This window comes from Phymastichus coffea, unplaced genomic scaffold (genome assembly GCF_024137745.1).
Source record: "Phymastichus coffea isolate CEN01 unplaced genomic scaffold, Cenicafe_Pcof_1.1 PCOF00004, whole genome shotgun sequence".
In the NCBI taxonomy this organism is placed as follows: domain Eukaryota; kingdom Metazoa; phylum Arthropoda; class Insecta; order Hymenoptera; family Eulophidae; genus Phymastichus; species Phymastichus coffea.
Window position 1 is genome coordinate 12,710,803 of NW_026706815.1, and position 20,332 is coordinate 12,731,134.

Here is a 20,332-nt window from a genome sequence, read left to right on the forward strand (position 1 = left end):
GCCCAGGTCCACCGCACTTCATGCAGAGTTTAGATCGGTCCACTTCACTCGTGCATATCTTCGCTATATGTCCCGGATGCCAGCATCTATAACACTTGAGAGGCCGATTGCTTTCTCTTATCCTACAATTGACAAGGCCAATCTGGATGTTACCCCTTTCACCTATTGCTTTACGTGCCACTTCAGCCGGCAGTCTCATGCAGGCTATTTGGGTTTTCCCATATGCCACCCGCATAGACTTTATCGATTCATCCTTCACGGTGGCCGTTTCTCCGATCACTCTTTGAAGGGCTTCCAAGAGCTCAGCCTTGGTAGTTGTTTCCTCGATATCTTTGATTTCGAGGTCTACCTGGTGTGTTTTACTGGTGACGTCAGCTTCTTCTTTCAGGGCTGTTTCTATCTCCTTCTGGAGAGGTCCCATGTTGTCTCCTATTTTCCGGTTGAGCACAATTAGCAATTGGCCTATTGCCGTCCTACGCACTTTGTCAATGCTGTCCTCGGCTACCTTTCCCGGGATTGTGGTCTTCACCTTCCTCAAGATGTCCGCGTAGGATTTCTCCGGTTTAGCGCTTATAAGTAGAGCATTCGGCAACATCCAGGGTCTCCGTATCGGCTCGAAGCTCTTCTTTTTCTTTTCCCTCTTCTTCTTCACTGTTTCCCAGCTTCGGTCGTTGGCATCGCCTGCTTCTTTCTGTCGATCGTCTTGTTGGACAAACTTCTGCTGCTGCTCCATAGGTGGAGTCACACCCGGTTGGCGAGCCCTTCTATTCTTCTTCACAGTCGCCGTCTCAGTGGTGGGCGGTGAATTTGCCTTCCTCTTTGGCGTACTTCCCGCAGGACTCGGTGTAGGCGTTCCTACAGGAGCAGAGAACAGCACTTTCCTAACACCTGATATCTCTTGGATCCGAGGATTGGTAGTTACAGATACCTCTCCATTTGACATCGCGCTTTTGAGGCTTTTCAGCGTTGCTTTCACCTTCCGGCCCAGACCACGTATGGTGTTGTTTATCGTGCGCTGCTGTTTGTCTTCCAGCATCTCGAGAAGCTCTTCAACAGCCTTCTCAAGTCGCTGCAGCTTATCCTCATGTGGTTTTTGATGCGGAGTACCTTCTCCTAGCATTTCGTACATTTTTTCGTACATTTTGGCGTCCCCAGAATCCAAAGCGCCAGCACCGGCCACCGAGGCTTTCACTCGATCGGAGCCAGTGGTAGGATTGACCTCATTTGAGGGTTTACCTACCTGGGGTATATTATTGTTTGATGTACTTTCCATGGTTGGTTTATATTCGGAGCTCCTACTCCTAGTCCGTGAACCTGGACGGGGTTTGTGTTTGGTCCGCGAGAGGTATTTTATTTCCCTCAAACCCTCCCGCTATTGACAAGCCAATAGCAAGCGAGCCTCCCTATCCGCCACCTGGGACGCGCCACGTCGGGGTTCACCTCCGCGTTCACTTAGACTACTAAGTAGGTCCGTGGGCGTGTGTGTGTGTGTGTGTGTGTGTGTGTGTGTGTGTGTGTGTGTGTGTGTGTGTGTGTGTGTGTGTGTGTGTGTGTGTGTGTGTGTGTGTGTGTGTGTGTGTGTGTGTGTGTGTGTGTGTGTGTGTTGTATAAATATGTGCATTTTTAGGTGTGTCTGCAACTCTTATGTCCCTGTCTTCTGCGCCTGTCTGTTCCTCTTTTCTTCTCATTTTTCTTCTGATTAATCTTCTCTTCTTTTTTCTCTCTCCAAGATCTACCTTTTCCGCTCTTCTGTTTTTTTTTCTCTTTCTTCTATATTTTCTTTTTAGCTTTTCCTTTATTACTTTCTTTTGCCTTTTCACCTTTGCCTTTCCTTTGCTTTTGCTCTCCTTCTTGCTAATCATTTCATCTATCTTTCTCCTTATTAAGGCTTTGACACCTTTTTCTTGTTTCCTATTGCTCCCTCTGCCTTTCCTTTCCTCAACCTCACTAATTTTTCCTTAGTATCTTATGCTTTGTCTTCTAGTTTACCTTTTTCTTTCTCTTCTTTGATTCTTCTTCTTTTCCATTTTGCTCCATCCTCCAATACCTGCTTCCTCTCGCTTGTGTCTTGTGTGTGTGTGTGCATGTGTATGTTTATGTTTGCGCGTATGTTCGTGTTTTGTGTGTATGTGTGTGTATGTATGTGTGTGTAGATGTGTCTGCGAGTCTTGCTTCTCTGTCTTCTGTTTCCATCTCTCCTTAGGGTCTTGCAGCTTCGTCTTCTTGCTTTTCTTTTTCTTTCTTCTCTTCGTTTCTTCTTCTTTTCCATTTTATCTCCATCATCCACGCTATCTTTTCTTTGCTTCCTAATATTATTTTTTCCCATTCTTCCCCTTCCTTTCTGCTTTTTTCACATTTTTCTACCATGTGCTTCCAATTTTCTTCCTCTGTCATACACATTCTGCATCTCTTATTTTCTTCTTTTTCTCAATACCTGCTTCCTCTCGTTTCATTACCTAACCTAAACCTTTCCCTTATTTGCAGGCCTTTTATTCTTCCCTCTCCTTGAATTTCCTTTAACCTATACCTTTTCATTTCTTCTTTCAGCTCTTACCACTCGTTTATGTATCTTGATTTTTCTAGTTTTTCTTCTAGTTCTTTTTCATCTTTTTTCTTTAGCTCATCTCTTATTTCTTCCCAAAACTCTTCCCTCATTTCATCTCCCTCTTCCCTCTCTCTGTATATTTTACTTTTTTCCAGCCTTTCCTTTCTCTCCTCCTTCTTACCCTTTTTATCTTTTTTTATTGAGCCATCTCTTTCTTCTCTTATTTTGTTTTCATATTTCATTGCTCTTTCTAATACTGTTTCTTTCATTTCTTGTCTTCCTGTTTCCCATCGTATTAGATAACTTGACGTGTTTCTATCTAATCCTAATACCAACTTTATGTATTTTAATTGTAGTCTCTCTATTTCCTCATATCTCTTCCATCCCCAGAATTCTGCTCCATACATAATCACGCTTTTCACCAGAGCATCGATCAGGTTCATCCTTAGCTCCCAGTTTTCTCTAAATAGCTTTTCTCCTAACCCCCATAGTCTTCCGAGTCCCATATTTATTTTCCCTTCTACCTTCTTTATCTGTTTTTTATTTCCGTTATTTCTGCTTATCACATATCCCAAGTAGTTGTACTCTTTCGCTATCTCTATCTTCTCACCTTCCCATTCGAATTCTTCTTCCTTCCCCCTTCCTCCTCCTCTCCTGCATTTCATCATCTTTGATTTTCCTACATTTAACTCTAATCCCCTTTCTTCCAGGTATCTTTTTAATTTTTTCAGCATTGCTTTCATCCCACTTTCACTGTTTGCCATCATCACTATATCATCTGCATATCCTAATGTCCATATTTTCTTCCCTTCTATCACTACCCCTCCTTCCTGTACCTGCTTGATCTTTACTTTCAGGTCGGCGAAGGCAAGATTAAATAGCGTGGTGCTCAAAGGGCACCCTTGCCTTACGCCTTTGTAAGTCTGAAACTCCCCAATTATTTCTTCTCCAACTTTTATCTTACTCCCTGTTATTTTATATATTTCTTCTATTCTTTTCCTGATTTTCCCATTTATCTCTTTCATGATTTCCCATATTTTCTTCCTCTTTATCTTGTCAAAAGTGTCCTTCATGTTGGCAAAGAATACGTATAGTTTTTCTCCTTTTTCCCTTATTTCCTTGCCTATTATAGTTTTTAATATATATATTGCGTCCATTGTTCCTCTTACTTCCCCGAATCCCATCTGCGTATCGCTTAGCGTTTCTTTTGCTTCTAGTTCTCTTTCCAGCTTTTTCCTCGGTATTTCCGCATATATTTTATATCCCGTATCCATCAGCGTTATTCCTCTATAGTTTCCTACTTCTTTTTTCCTCCCTTTCTTATATATTGATACTATTATTCCCTTCCTCCATTCTTCTGGATATCCTTCTCCGTTCCATATTCCGTTTAAGCATTTTGACATGTCTTTTATCAAGCCTTCCGTGCCTTCCACCCACGCTTCATTTGCTGTACCATCTTCTCCTGTCGCCTTTTTCTTTTTCATTTTTTTTATTACCTCTTTTACTTCTCTTTCTTTGATTTCTTCACCTTTCTCTCCTTCGCTGTCTTCGGTTTCTTCCCCTTTGCTTTCTTCCTTTTCTTTCTCTCCAAATTGTTCCTTGAAGTGCTTTATCCATTCTTCTTTTCCTATATTTTCATCTAATCCAATTCTTTTCTTCCTATTGCCATTCACTTTATCCCAGAATTTTCTTCTCGTCTTATCTTTTCTTATTTCTTCTGCCATTCTTTTCCCCTCATCTTCTTTTGCTTTTCTTATTTCCTCTCTGTATTCTCTCTTTGCTTCTAAGTATCTGCCTCTGTCTCCTTCCCCTTTTCTTACCTTATTTAACTCTGCCATCACCCTATCCCTTTTTGCCTTACATTCTTTTCTCCACCAGCTTTTTTTTGATCCTTTTTTTTTCCTAATCTTCTTTTTTACAACTGCGTTCTTCACTCTATTTTTTATATCTTTCCATTTTTCTGTTCCCTCTATTGCGTCTATCCATCTCTGATACTCCCTTATATCTTCTTCGCTCCAGTCGTCTATCATTATTTCTTCCTCTTCTTTTCTTTCTTCCGCTATTTTGTCTCCCAATTCCACCTCTATTGGTAAATGGTCCGACTTTACCCTCTCCTTTATTTAAAACCTTTTTATCGCCTCATTACCTTCTTCGTTACCTACTACATAGTCTATCGTTGACATTCCTCTCGCTCCTATATATGTTATTTCTCCCTCTTCATCTCCTTCTTTTCTCCCATTCGTTATCACTAAGCCCATTTCTCCTAGCCATTTTATCATTTCTTCTCCCTCTGCGTTTAACACTTTATCCTTGGCCTTTATTTCTTCTAGGTTTTCTTCTGTCTCCCATTCTCTTCCTTCGTTTCCTGTTCTTGCGTTGAAGTCTCCTCCTATAATTATTGTTTTTCCTCTGTTCTCCTCTATCTCTTCGCTTAGGTATTCATAGTTTTCCTTCTTCTCATGTTGCATATACACCGATGCTATCATGTATTCCCTCCATCCGATCTTTATTTTTCCTACTATTACCTCACTTGTCCTTTCTTTCTTCCATTTAACCCTACTCATCCCTTTTCTCTCGCTTAACGCCATTATTTCTCCCCCTATTTCTCTCCCCCTTCTTCCTTCCCTTCTTGAGTCTCTCCACTCTATTTTATTCCCTTTCAGTTGCTACTCCATCCCTGTTTTTGCCCCTTGCTTCTTCACCCAAGTTTCCGTTAGCCCTATTATATCGAATTCCCTAACATATTCCCAATCGTCTTCCTCCATGCTCCTAATCCCCGCCACGTTTTAGAATAGTATCTTTACTGCCTCTCTTCCATCTCTCTCCCTCCCCTCCGCTCTCTCTCTTTTTCCCCTATTATTTTCGAAACCACCCCCTTTTTCCTACCATTTTTCCCTCTCTCTCGCTTCACCATCATGCTTCTTCCTCTAACTTCATCCCGTTACGTTACATCTTTACCTCTCTATCTTTACATTTTATTTCTCCCGCTTTCCTTCTTATTTCTCCTCTTATCTTCCTCTGCTTCCACGTCCAGTCCTGATCTATGTAGATCTTTTTCTGTCCCAGCTTCTTTTTCCTCTTTATAATTCCTTCTTTTTGTTCCCATGATGCGCATCTAATTTGTCATATCTTTTTTCCTCTTTTTTCCCGATCCTCCCTCTCCGCTGTTTCTCCTATTCCTCTCAGATTCACTATCTCCCCTTTCATGTCTAGTTCCTTTCTTAATAAATCCTCTGCCTCTTCCTTCCTTTCCCATCTTAACCCCCCCTCTAAGTATATCACAATTATATTGTTTATCCTGCTTTCTTTGTGCATTTTTTCTCTCATATGTTCTATTTCATCATTATTGCTTAATTCTGTTCCTCTTTGCTCCTCTTTTCCTCATTCCATACATTCTTTTAGTTTCACGCACACTTCTTGCAACTAATTCATCCTCTCTCCCCATTTTTCTTGATGTTATGCCACATCTTTACCTCTTTACCTTTACTTTTTATTTCTTTCGCTTTCCTTCTTACTTCCTCTCTATTTTTCCCTCTCTCTCCATCCATCCTCTCCATTTTTCCCTCTCTCTCGCTTCACCATCATGCTTCTTCCTCTGACTTCATCCCGTTATGTCACATCTTTACCTCTTTATCTTTACATTTTATTTCTCCCGCTTTCCTTCTTATTTCTCCTCTTATCTTCCTCTGCTTCCACGTCCAGTCCTGATCTATGTAGATCTTTTTCTGTCCCAGCTTCTTTTTCCTCTTTATAATTCCTTCTTTTTGTTCCCATGATGCGCATCTAATTTGTCATATCTTTTTTCCTCTTTTTCCCCGATCCTCCCTCCCCGCTGTTTCTCCTATTCTTCTCAGATTCACTATCTCTCCTTTCATTTCTAGTACCTCCCTTAACCAGACCTCTGCCTCTCCCTTCTTTTCCCATCTTAACTCACCCTCTAAGTCTGTCACTATTATATTGTTTATCCTACTTTCTCTATCCATTTTTTCTCTCATATGCTCTAATTCTTCCTTATTAACTCTCCCCATTTTTCCTGCAGTTTCTTTTCTCTACGTTCTGCTTTTTCCCTTTTTTCTTTCGTCTCTTTCTTTCTTCTCTCTCTCTCTCTTTTCTTTCCTAACTTTTCCTATTTCCTTCTCCCATCTTTCTTCTCTTCTTTTCCCCTCTGTCTCCATTCTTTCCATTTTTCCCAGTATTTCTTTAAACATTTCTGTCCATTCTTTCCTTTCTTTCTCCCATACCTCTCTTAAATCCCTTATATCTGTCCGTATTTTTTCCATTATATCCTCTGCACCACTGCTTTTTCCCACTTCTCTTATCATGTTGTCCAATCCTTTACCCCCCTCCCCTTCCATCTCGCTTCCCTCGCTCTCACTCTTGCATCTCTTTGTCTCTCTCATTTCTCCTCTATTATTCTCCCTCAGCCCCTCCCCACTCTCTCTCCCCCTCACCACCTTTACTCTTTTCTTCTTTTCCTCCTCTGTGCCTTTCTTATCCAACCTTCCACCTTTATCTCTTAATTTTTCTGTTGTCACAAATCTTTCAATCCTATCCCGTACGCCTTAATTCGACTCTCTATATCTACCCGTGATCCCATCTTTATTCCCTGTCTTACCTTTTCTGACTCTACTTTTACTTCTTACCGCCCCTCCTCTTTGCCTGCCTTTCCCGCTTTCTGATTTTCTCTCTTAACCTCGACTTTTATTTTTTTCTTTATTCCTCTCTCTCTGCTTTTTCCTGCTCTTCTCCAGGCCTCTCTCTCTCTCTCTTCTCCACTCCTCCTCCGCCTCCACTTTCTTTTCACCTCTATTTCTCTCCTCAAACACTTTTCCTCTTTAACTTTCTCACCAAAACTCGCGCTCACATCCAAGAAACGTCCACACTTCCCTCGAGTGAAATCTAACCTTATTCATCAAAAGAATAAATGTTTGATCCTTTACCGCAATAAATATCACAGTCAAACAGATATCCTTAAGGGCTAGCAATGCCCCACAATTTACAACCCCATCGTTCGGGTTTATTTTGCATGAATTGTAATAAATCAGTGCGACCGAAATTTTACCATCATTTCATCAATAGACAGTGGTGTCGAGAAAAAACCAAACTAAATCAAATTTTTTCTGAACATTTCAAGAACCTTTCAAACTCTCCATGCTTTATCATTATCATTTTTATCATCAGGTTTATTCAATTTTAATTTTGATTTGATTTTTAGAAATTTATTACGGCTCATTGCTGAAGCTGCAGGTTCACATGTAAGAAGTGGGTCCGTAGACCAATAATCCCTTTCTGATTTCCTTTTATTGAAAGCTGATAATATTATTATTCCTAAAAATACATCAAATTCATTTTCTGTGAGAGGATAGCCATTTATATTTGTACTTTCAATAATATATTTTTTTATCTCTTGAGAGAAAAAAAGTTCAAATAATTGCACCAAAGAAGAATTATGTATCATCTTCTTTTGATGATCAGAAAGCAGAATATTATTTTCATTACCTTGATTATACTTGAATTCCCCATCAACCCATTCATATTTCTAATTTTCTGAGTAATTATCTAATACTTTACGATATGAAACTTTAGATATGTCATCAATGGGACAATGAGATTTTAGGTCGAAAGTCTAATTCATTATCAGATTCAGAATTTGATTCACAATAAGAATCTTCAGAATCATTTACATCTGGAACATAGATTGCATTATACCCCCCATTTTCATACTCCTCGAATTCAAGATCATGAAGAGCTCGTTTTTGGCGTTTCGACTTACGAAGATTAGACATTTTTTAAAAAATCGTATGTTTGACAAAAGAATATTGTAATCTCTAATTATTAATTATTTTATTATTGCAAAAAATATTGAAAGATTGTGTTTAAAATTTTATCACTTATATAAATAAAGGCTTTTAGTGAAGAACTGCAAAAATCATCAAAAACTAAATTTTGATATCAGAATCAAATTTTCTTTATCATTTATCATTATGGTCTAACATATGAAAATAATCGGTAATATATATTCTAAATAAAGTTTTAAATTTCAGAACTTTGTGACGAATCGATATAATTGATGGCTCGCTCGATGCGGTCTCGCGAGCGACTTCATGCCAAGGCTGGCTGAGGGAGCTGCTCGGGCCGCGGAGCGCGGCAGATTCTGTTTCCCGCCGCCGAAGCAACAACAGCTGCAGAGGGCTCCGTACTATTTGCATAGTAGAAGAAGAAGGAGAGTCCTCAAATAGTGTTTGCTGCAGTCTGTTGGATCAAGGAGAAAATTGGATAGTTGGAGTATTTTTCATCCTCGAAGAGGAAGTTCTCCATGATCGCTATTGGCGTGGATTCGACGAATTTAGAGATAAGTAACCTGATTTACGTCAATCGCCTGAGAACACGAACTGTTAACTTCGAATTATTTGAATTGAAAAATATTTAAATGGAAACGAAAGGGCCGTTTGCGCGAAACAGAATAAATAGAAATGACAAAATAACTAAGATTATTTAGAATGTAAAAATGTAACGATTGATAAGATTAGAGCTGCAACGCGTATTTCATTTAGTTGTGTGAAAGAATACATTATGCGAGAATTAAACCAATTGATATTATTTTATAATGTTACTTATAACGAACATTTGAATTTTTATAAAGAATAAGGTGTATTTCACTTAGTATGTGAGTGTGAAATTGAGTGAGTGTGTAAGTATGAAATGAATGAGTTGCGAAAATGTTTAAATTTGAAATGAGAAAATAATGAATAGGCCAATAAGTGAGTGTGCGATGGATGTAATCTATTCATATACGATGCGGAAAATCATGATCGGATTGGATTAAGTGTATTGTTAGATCAGAGAAATTGGATTTTATGTTAATTTTATATTGGATTGGATTATTTGTGTCTCATTGTTCTATCGGTGAATAAATACTGAGATGTTCATTGTTAAGATTTGACATTGACTTTAGTGTTTCTTGCATTCCTAATCTTAAGTATGTAACCACTGATTTGAATACAAAAATATTTAAATTTAATATTTACAACTTTATTATTGATGTGTATTATTTTTAATCATAGAATAATACTCTAAGATAGTCTAGAAGATTATAAATAATATTATAAAATAAGATTACACAAAAATTGATAACATCAAACAGAGATATTTACCATAGTTTACAAAAATTAAACATATTTTGAAACTTTTTTTCATACAGAACCGTCTACATTCAATTTATCAACAACAAATAAATTATTTATGCTCAGCAAATAAAAAATCACTGCTTACCCGTTTTTCATGAAAATTGAACAATTTTTATAGTTTTGATACCATATTGGATCGGTTGTCTAAAATTTTTCAAAATCTAATAATAGCGTACCTAAAAAGTCCCTATCACACCAACATTTATGTAAATTAAAAAATTTTAATAATTTATTTCTGCCATATTGGATCGTCAATCTTGAATTTTTTGAAGTCTAATAATAAATTAGTAATCGAAAGTACGTTGCCCGTGAAATTTGAAAAGTCACCTTACTTTTTGAACACACCTCGTATATCTAAACGAACAAAAAAATTTTGGCTTCTGGCCGTCATTTTGGGTCCGCCATCTTGGAAAAAAAAATTTTTACCCCTATATTTTAGAGGTGTGGATCCATGGACGCAAAAAATTCACAAATTAGATAAATCCACAAACATTTTCGATGTGAAAATAAATAATTAAAAACTTTTACCGTTCGAAATTTCATGTTTTTTGTTAAATAAACAATCATAACTTTTTTAATAATCATTTCTTCAAAATTCTGGCTGCGCTAATCGAAAGAGCGGACAATTTTACGTCGACTATGACTATTCCCAATTTTTTTTGCAACCGATTTCATATTAAATAAAATCGTTGAAAAATATATAAAAAAAACGTCCGTTTGGGCGGTAATGGGTTAAGGTATTTCTCAACTTGTATTAATATGAAATTCAATATTTGTTAACTAAACATCAAAAGAACTTAAAAATAATTAAGGTTTTGAGACAAACAATACTTAAAACTATCAGTAAAATTTATATTTATGCTGAGGGTTACACGATTTGATTATAATGTTGTTATACATTTTTTAAATTTAACATGTGATTCGTGTAAACTCTAGGATTTCCGAAGTTTACTCGATAACTATAGATAAAATCATAACATGCGTGTAAGCTTTTAAAAAGGCCATAATATCGTGCTTATTTTTATATCTTCCGAATTATTATTATTTAATATTTTGGATTTCAGTTTTTTTATTCCCACGCTAAAATAATGGAATTTTCCAACGGTTTTCTTTCCCATAGCTGAAAGACGGAAACGGGATACAGTTTTATGGCTTTTTTATCGCTTGCAGGCCCTGCACGTGTGTAAACGCTCGCCTATACTTGAGGGCTAGGATGGGTTGCTTGCTCTCCAGATAAGCATGTACGCTTTTTAGTTTATTTTTTTTTTCGAATAGTAATATTTTCGTTTTTCGTAATTTTCTCTTAAACTCTACTTTTAATCTAAATTCGTCTGTAAGGTCTTAGAAAGGTCGTAATTTGGCGCGTAACTTGACATATCGCAATAATTTTTATTTTAAAATTCATAATTATATTTCGGTTTTCTGAATGCGAAATGTTTTAGAAAAGAGTCGTTTCCCTGAGAAAAATAAAACGGACGCAGTTTTACGACTTTTTCTAGTAGATTACTCATATAGCAAACAAGGGGAGTCGAGTGCACACTTGACGAATGCATTAAATTTTTGGAAGAGTAAAGAAGCGAAGTATTCTAGAGAAAAGTAGTATATAAATTGAATAAAAATATGCAGGACGTGACAACACTTAATCGAATAATTATCAATCTATTTTAATGACTGCCTCGTACTTCAACTTCAATAACATTTAATCGAATATTTTTTAATACTTTTGAATTGAAATTAAGAGAAAAACTCAGGTATCTTTTTTTTTTTTATTGTTACAATTTTTATTAGGGTCAGTTGGATATAAATTACATGTTCAACAATTTTTTTATGATAATTTTTGCTCCATTTATTATTAATAATCGTATCAATTTGAATAGTTTTCAATCTAATCAATTTTAATAATTTTTTATTTTATTAAATATCAGGAGTGAAAACATAAGAATTTTTTATATTTAATAATTTTTACTCATTTTGCTTTATGATGTATGATTTTAATCCATTCCAATCGACATTTGAAGGATTCAGATTTAGGATTAAAAATGATTGGTCTATTTTCAATAATTTTGAATCCAAGATTTTTAACAGGGTTCTTACAATGCATCACGACGTAAAAAATATTTTATATAAATTCGAAACTCTAGATAATAAGATGCAAACCCTGATTCATTTAGATTTGGCCTGAATGTTATACGGAACTTATAAAAAATCCAGATGGAAAATTTTAACTAATTTTCAATTGTACAATATGCCACATGATTTGCAGAAAACCCATGTGAGCACGCGATGAAAAAATAATTGCTAGCCTAAGCTGCCGTATTCGGATTTGTATGTGCAGAGGGCCCTGAAGGAGATGTAATAACGCAATATAACCTATGAATTAGTAAAACCTACACGATCAAATTTGAGTTTTTCCGTAATATTACAATTTGTATTTTTTTTTGATTATTCTTTAAGGTACACGACTTCAATAATTTATAAAATGTGAACATTGAACAATTAACATCAACGATAACAAAATTGTTTTTACTAAATATTTTTTATTTAATGTATATTTTTTCAGATATAAAACGCGGCTAAGTCTGAAATTTTCTTCAAACATCGGTGTAAAAAATTGTTGAATTTTATTAACAGGAAATTTTTATATATGTTTTTTGCTAATATGGCGGATTATTATTATTAGTTAGCCTTAGGAACTCGAAAATTCATGTCTTTATCTACCCGAGACCACCAAACCTCTCTATCTTGAACATCTTCCATCCAATGTGCGCCATTATACCATGAATTATTTAAATCATCTCTAACGTTTTTCTCCTATCTATTTCTTGGCTTGTCTAAAAGCCTCTTACTAGTCGGTCGACCCCTCAGAACTCGTCCAGCTACTCTTTTATCGCCTATTCTAGGTCCACTCGGCAGACGTTGTATCTCATGGAACATTTTCAAAAGCTGTCATGGCGCGGGGTGCAAAAATTCGATATCGAGTAAAAGTTTCTTATTAAAAGTTTGTTCATGACCCACGCAATGTCAACAGAGTCGGCAAAGTAAGAACTTGACATCATTCTGGACAAACTCTTAAACAATTTATCGAGAAGGTGTGTTCGCCAATTCGGAGTTATAACTTGCGCTTTTAAACCTGCCGAATTAATTTGTGAAAAAATGTTCTATTCATATTAAAGTCAATATAAGACTAGAAGAATATTTTTTTCAGCATGACTGATTACTGCATTTAAGGACAATCGCTTTCCCGATGAGATATGGTATGCTCAGTAATTGTAAAACCGCGTTACCTAAAAGAGTTACGATCGACCGAAGTTTGATTTTGCATCTTATGCACTCCGATTATCATACCTACTTGACGTAACAATTTATTTTAAATAATACATCGCACGCAGATGTTACCGCATAATCTTTTTCTATTTCAGTGAAAGTAATCAATCATGTGGTAATTGCAGCTAAAAAAAATATTTTTCAAGTCTTATATTGACTTTAATACGAATGGAACATTTTTTCATAAATTAATTCGACAGGTTTAAAAGCGTAAGTTACTTGAATCCGAGTATCGAAAATTAGAACTCCGAATTCGTGAACATACCTTTTCTTTAAATTATTATAAATTTGTCCAGAATGATGCCAAGTTTCCTAATTTATCGACTTTATTGACATTGCGTGGGTCATTAACTAATTTTTAATGAGAAAGGTTACTCTATGTCGAACTTTTGCACCCCGCGCCATGACAGTATTTGAAAATGTTCCACGAGATACAACGTCCGCCGAGTATACATGTCCTATCCATCGTAATGTACGAGCTTTCATTAATTAATATTAGGTGAGTCATTAGCTCTATTAATATTAGGTGAGTCATTAGCTCTATTAATATTAGGTGAGTCATACAGGGCATGTATTTAAATCTATTTTCCTCTTGTTTTGTCAAGTCCACGTTTCACACCAACACATGATAATAGGCATTATTATTGTTTTATATATTCATATTTTTATGTTACAAGATAACAGCCCTGATTTTAGTAGCTTGTATGTGTCCCAGTAGTATGAGTTCTCTGCGTAAAATTGTTTGTCTATTTCCATTGTAGTGTTATTATCGCTTGTCATAATAGTTCCTAAATACTTAAATTCGTCAATTTTTTCAAATTCCACAATTCCCACCATTAATTTGCCCCGTTCGTCACTACGCCCAGACCTATCCACTACCATATATTTCGTTTTTGGTTCACTAATTTCCAATCCGATCTCTCTCACCTTTATAAAAAGGATTTCTGTATTTTTGGCAACAATTTCTTTATCGTTTTCGACTAGGCCAAGATCATCCTCATATCCCGGAATTTGTATTACACCATTGAGAGTAGGACCTGTAGGATTTGTTTGAACTTGTCCAACTACGTATTCTAAGACAAAATTGAAAAGGATACATGAGAGTGCACCCCCGTGTTTGAAGCCATCTTGAATACAGAGTTCCTCAGAAAAATGCCCCCTCACGCGTATTCTGCTTTTACTGCCACTCAAATTTCGATCAACTTACTGATTTCTTTGGTATACCCATGTATTCTAGAACTCAGTAGATTCGCGCGCGTATAATCGAATCGTTGGCTTTTTTGATAAATTACTGGCGTATTACTGCATTGAATTCTCATTTATTTTCTAGTTGTTTTATCGTAAATATTTGATCGCTTGTATAGAGATATAGAGATTCCTGTTATAGTCTGCTCTACCTCCTTTTTTATATAATTATTAATAATATAACTAGTTCCCTACTAACGCTTATAATAGAATTCTTAATTTATGCCACAAAATCAGTACAATAAAAAATGTAGAAATAGAGATTTTCAATATTTTTATTAATTACACTATCATTTGTATAGAGAAGTAATGTAAATTTTTTTATGTATTCTAGGATTTTGGTCAAGTTTCACTGAATAATGCAGACTATTCCGATAATAGTAGCGACGAAGAAGATTTCAATAATTTATCAAATAATGGGAATGAGTCTGTTGAAAGTAGATTCAAAAAATTAGAAGAAATTGTGCAAGACGAAGACAGTCATGAATATCTCAATGCTCAGATACAAGTTAGTAAAATAGAAATGTTATTAGCTATAAAGACTTTTTGCAAAAAATATCATATACCAAACACAGGTATAGTAGATTTGTTCAAAATGCAAAATATGTTTCTGAATAAGAATATTTTCCCTGAGAATTCTTATCAGATTGATATGTTATTCAATCCAAAAGAGGGAAAAGAGTATTACGCTGTATGTCCGGTATGTAAAATCTATCTTGGGACATTCGGTAAGAGACAACGAACAATATTTTGTGAGCAATGCGTTGAGTACATCAACTTGAAAGACCATTAATATACTGATTATTTCCTTACGATTGATGTAGTGAGTGAAATACAAGATATTATCGAAGCAAACGATGATTTCTATATTAATGTTGTGTCCTGACGAAATAAGGAACCCTCCAATTGTTTTCAAGATATTTATCATGGGCAGAAATATAAGCAATTTGTAGCTTCATTGACAGCAGATCGTAAAGAATCTTATATCACTAATACGTTTAATAGCGATGGAAGTCCAACGTTCAAAAGTTCAAATTACTCAATATGGCCTATCCAAATCCTGTCGTCAATGAAATTCCATTAGATATTCGTTCTAAAAAGACAATCATTTGTGCATTATGGTTTGGGTGTAATAAACCAAACATGACATATTTTCTGCGTCATTTTGTCGATCGTATGAATGAACTTTCAGTAAAAGGAATACAATGTCAGTTGCAAAATGAAACAAGAACTTTATATGTTTATGCACTGTGTTGTTGCGTGGATTCTGTAACACGTGCGCCTATGCAAGGCACTATTCAATTTAATTGCTGCTATGGGTGTAACTGGTGCTTGCATCCAGGTGTGCGCGTTCGTCATAATACTGGTTATTCTATAAAGTATCCTTTACTGGATCAACACCCCGAAAGACGTACAGCAAATACTACATTTGAACTAATGCAAAGATCGGTTGAGTCAAACATTCCAATTTCTGGTATAAAAAACGTTACACCATTATTGCTTCTGAATGATTTTGATATAATTGATGGATTTGTTCCATGTTCGAAGCACTGCATTGATCTTGGAATAGGCAAACAATTTTGTAATTATTGGTTCGCTTCATCAAATGAGCCTTACTCGATTCCTAAGAATAAAAAACCTATCATTGATCAGTATTTGAAAAACATAAAATTACCTTCTCAGTTAACACAATTGTCACGTCCTCTGAGTGATCGTGCATATTGGAAAGCAGCTGAGTGGTTAAATTGGATTCTGTTTTATAGTATACCAATATTAAGGTTAATATCTCAAGAGATTTCAGAAATTGAAGACTACATGAATCACTGGTCGTTAATTGTAGAAGCTTATTATATACTATTGCAATCTGAAATAAAGGTTCCTTAGCTACAAAAAGCAAATCTTCTTTTAAACAAATTTATTTCCGGTATAGAGCTGTTGTATTCAGTTGATGCGATGACATACAATGTTCATCAATTATTACATTTAGCACAGAGCGCTGCTGATTGGGGTCCATTGTATGCGCATAGCGGCTATGTATTTGAATCGGGTAATGGGAGAATAAAAAAACTATATATGCAGCCAATGGCGTTTTAAGCCAAGTATGTCGCTATCTGTCTTTTGAAGAAAGTGTAAGACAGTAACAAAATCATGTGCAAATGAAAGAAGACTTAGTTTGTATGGAATACAATAAATATTTAGAAAATAACGTCGTTGAAAAACGTGTCAAATTTCGATTCCGATATTTTGGAAGCACCGCAGCTAATGTAGATGTATTAAGACAATTTGAACTTCCTATAGAAAAAGTAAGAGCCTACAAAAAAATTATTAAGGATGGATGCCCATTCAAGTCAAGTGAAAAAATCTTGTACAGATCAGACAATTCATTTGCAAGTTTAAAAAATGGAGATTTCATAGAGATTCAACAATTTCTCGTGAATACAGATGATGCAAAAGAGTATGTTACATACAGAAAGATTGCGGTAATAGACGATTATAATCCAATCAGTGATGAATTATATTGCATTAAACGAGTTTCAGAAAAAATTCCAAATATTTAAATCACATACACAGTAAATATTGATAAAACCTGTGTTTATTTGACAATAGGAGGAAATGATTATCTAATAAGTGTTCCTAATATGTATTACAAATAAAACAAATTAGCGAGTCATGTATTATATTATTTTTAATTTTATAAATACTCACACTCACACGCGCATGCACACACACACACACACACACACAAGTTCAAAATCCTTAAATTCCCTTTCAATTAATCAATTAAATCAAAATTTACCAAAGATGCTATATTCATGAAAGACTTACAATGTACCGAACGGATATTTTTCCGGCACGCTTCTTATTAATTAGTTTTTACCCCTGATATCGTAGATCAAGAACTTTATTTAAAAAATAATTTCGGACCAACTGAATTTCAATTATCCATGTGACCAAATGGATTTCCTGGAATAAATCCACTCGGAATTCCAGAAAATATATCTGTATTTCCTATAAAAATTCATCTGGTCTCCCTAGAAACGCATCTGAATCTCCAATAAAAATCCATCTGAAAATCCAGAAAATCCATCTGTACTTCTTATAAAAATCCATCTAGAAATTCAGAAAATTCATTTGGATTTCTTTAAATAAATCCACCTGGAATTCGAAGAAATGCACCTGGATTTCTTTAAATAAATCCACCAGGAAATTGAAAAAATGCATCTAGATTTTGTGAAATAAATCCACCTGGAAATGGAGTATATGTATCTGGATTTCCTCAAAAATCCATCTGGATATTTAAAAAATCTACCTGGATTATCCAGGGCATCCATCAGGAAATCCATCCTGGAATTCCATAAATATCCATATACGAGGTCTGTCCGGATGGTATCGGGCCTACCTTTATATTTTCGTGCTAGCGTTATTCTTTATCATCTGGTGGGTGGCATCCTTCAAAGTAATCCTCATTTGATTGAATAACACGGTTCCATTGATTTTTCCACTTTTCAAAACAGTCTTGGAACTCACTGTTAGGGATAGCCTTAAGTACACTCGTCGCATTTTTTTTCAACCGTTGTTTTGTCATCGAATCGGTGTCCTTTGAGTGATTTTTTTAGTTTTGAAAACAGCCAAAAGTCACAAGAGGCTATGTCGGGACTGTATGGAGGTTGTCGAAGCAATGCGAGCATATTATGTCACTTATATGCAAATAAATTGCTTGAACTGCAGTGTTAAAACTTTGGATTTTCTTATTTTTGGGTTCAAGGTTGAAGATGGTATGCTGATACCAGCGAAAAATGAACAATTATTACCCCCTATAGAAGAATCTGTATCTAATTGTGTTAGTAAACTATGTGCCAATAAAATGAGTTGTTGCGTATAAGCACAAATCGCTTGTTGTGAATTCTGTTCGTGTTTTAAGGACAAAACATGTAAAAATAAATTTAATCTTGTTTAAATTAATGAAAAATGTTAATATATATAGTTGATAATGTTTCTCACAATAAAAGTTAATGCATACACACACAATGATTTTAAGAGTCTAAGACTTTGCGGAGCGAGCGCGCGGGCACATAGCGAAAACGCATAATATATAAACATCACTGGAAAGACAAAGGTTAAAGGAATCCAAAATGAGTCTGGGTCGAAAAATTCAAGTTTTCATAGGCTACCGAAAACTCGAATTTTCCGGAAAACGCCCCACTTTTCATAAATTCTGAACCAGATATTCGAATTTAGCGGGAAATTGGATATAGAACTTTAGTTTTTGTGAGGTTTATCCTCGATGCATACGGGAAGGTACCTAGCTCCTGGAGTATTTTAAGAGGAATTGAAAGCTATCTAATATCAATGTATACCGTTGTGGTATTTCCTTCAAATCTACTAAACTCATGGGATTAGGAGAAAAATTCCTGAGATAAATGCGTAAGACTTTACGTGAGACTACAATTTTTTACCTGAGGGAACTCCTTGCAGTTCCTAGCGCAGAATATTATCGGAGGGTATTTCAGGATGATCTTTAGCAGTGTTCTTAATTTTAGCCACCGACCGTACACTTTTCACCTTTTCATGGTTGGATGCATAAATGTGAGGAGAATGATCAATGCCCTTATAAATCACGATGTTGTCAAGATCTATTATACGAGTAGATACTGAATTCATGTTCTGCACTCATCTTTATTCCAATAATTCCAGTTTTTCGAGCACGAATATTTATTGCATAAGATCTCGTCATTGTGTGAAAAATGATATTTTTTATATTTAATTAACTCAATTGTATTCATTTTTGATTTACTAGAAATTTTGATGAAGTGCCGAATGTAACTAAAATTTCAACATCGGCTGCTGATAGACGAATGAAGGTGGTTTCAAAAACAATAACATATTGCAAATTGATAGAAATACTCTGATTATTTATAATACTGATAGTAAAACATTATTATCGATCATCGAGATAAAATATAATTTTAGAAAAACAATATATTGTTAAAAAAATTTCGTCAGGAAAAAGGGATATTAGGAAAAAATTGTTCGAAAAACTATTTTGGCAAGTGTCCCCGTACTATAAAAACTACTGAATACTATAAATGCACTTAATCTAAGACTGTATGATATTTATTTTAATAACTTTGTTACTAGTTGTTACTGAATTGTTAGTTGATTTAGACAAATTAGGACGTGTGATCCTTTTATTAGAATCATTAGATCTTTTTATTATAATAATTTGAACTTTTCTGACAAATGTTCTGATTGTAAAACTTAACAAATGGCCATAATTATAAGATTAGTATGTACTAAAGATAAAGCGACGAATAACGCTAAATAGCATTGAAGCAAAATGAATAATTTATTAATCATCAAATCAGTTATAAATCTGGAAAATAGTGTTGTTTAAGAAAACGTAGAATCAGGATCCGAAAATTTTGCATTGTGTCCGAGCAATTTTATTGTAACAAATGTTAAAAAAGTATACGTGATAATTTATAGAAAAATATAGCTAATAGAAACTCATAAATACGAGGAAAGATAAAAATACAAAAAACAACTCTTGCCAGTCGTCTACCCCTTGCGGTGGGAATCGGAAAACTTTGATGGATTGGGAGCATGATAAACTTTGATCTTAATATTTAAATATTTAGATGCCTGTGTGAGAAAAGTACAGAATTACTTAAAATATAGTCATGAATAACTATAAAATATCAACTTTATTGTATTGTAAGTAAAGAAAAAAGTAATTAGACCTGAACAATTGCATATTTTCAAGAATCGTACTGTACCCGTAGAGAATAAATATAGAAAGTGGAAATTTACCGTTTCAGACGTTAATGGCTTAATTTGAAATTTATTGCATAATTAATTTATATCAACGGATTAAAAAGGCATAAATAGTGAACCACGTACTTATAACATTATTATTAAAATATTAAATATTAAGATAGTTGTTTCATTGTCATGTATCAAGCAAATTTTTTTAAATTTAATCTCTGAAAATTATATGGCATACTCCTTAAATATTTAAGTATAAGTAGTT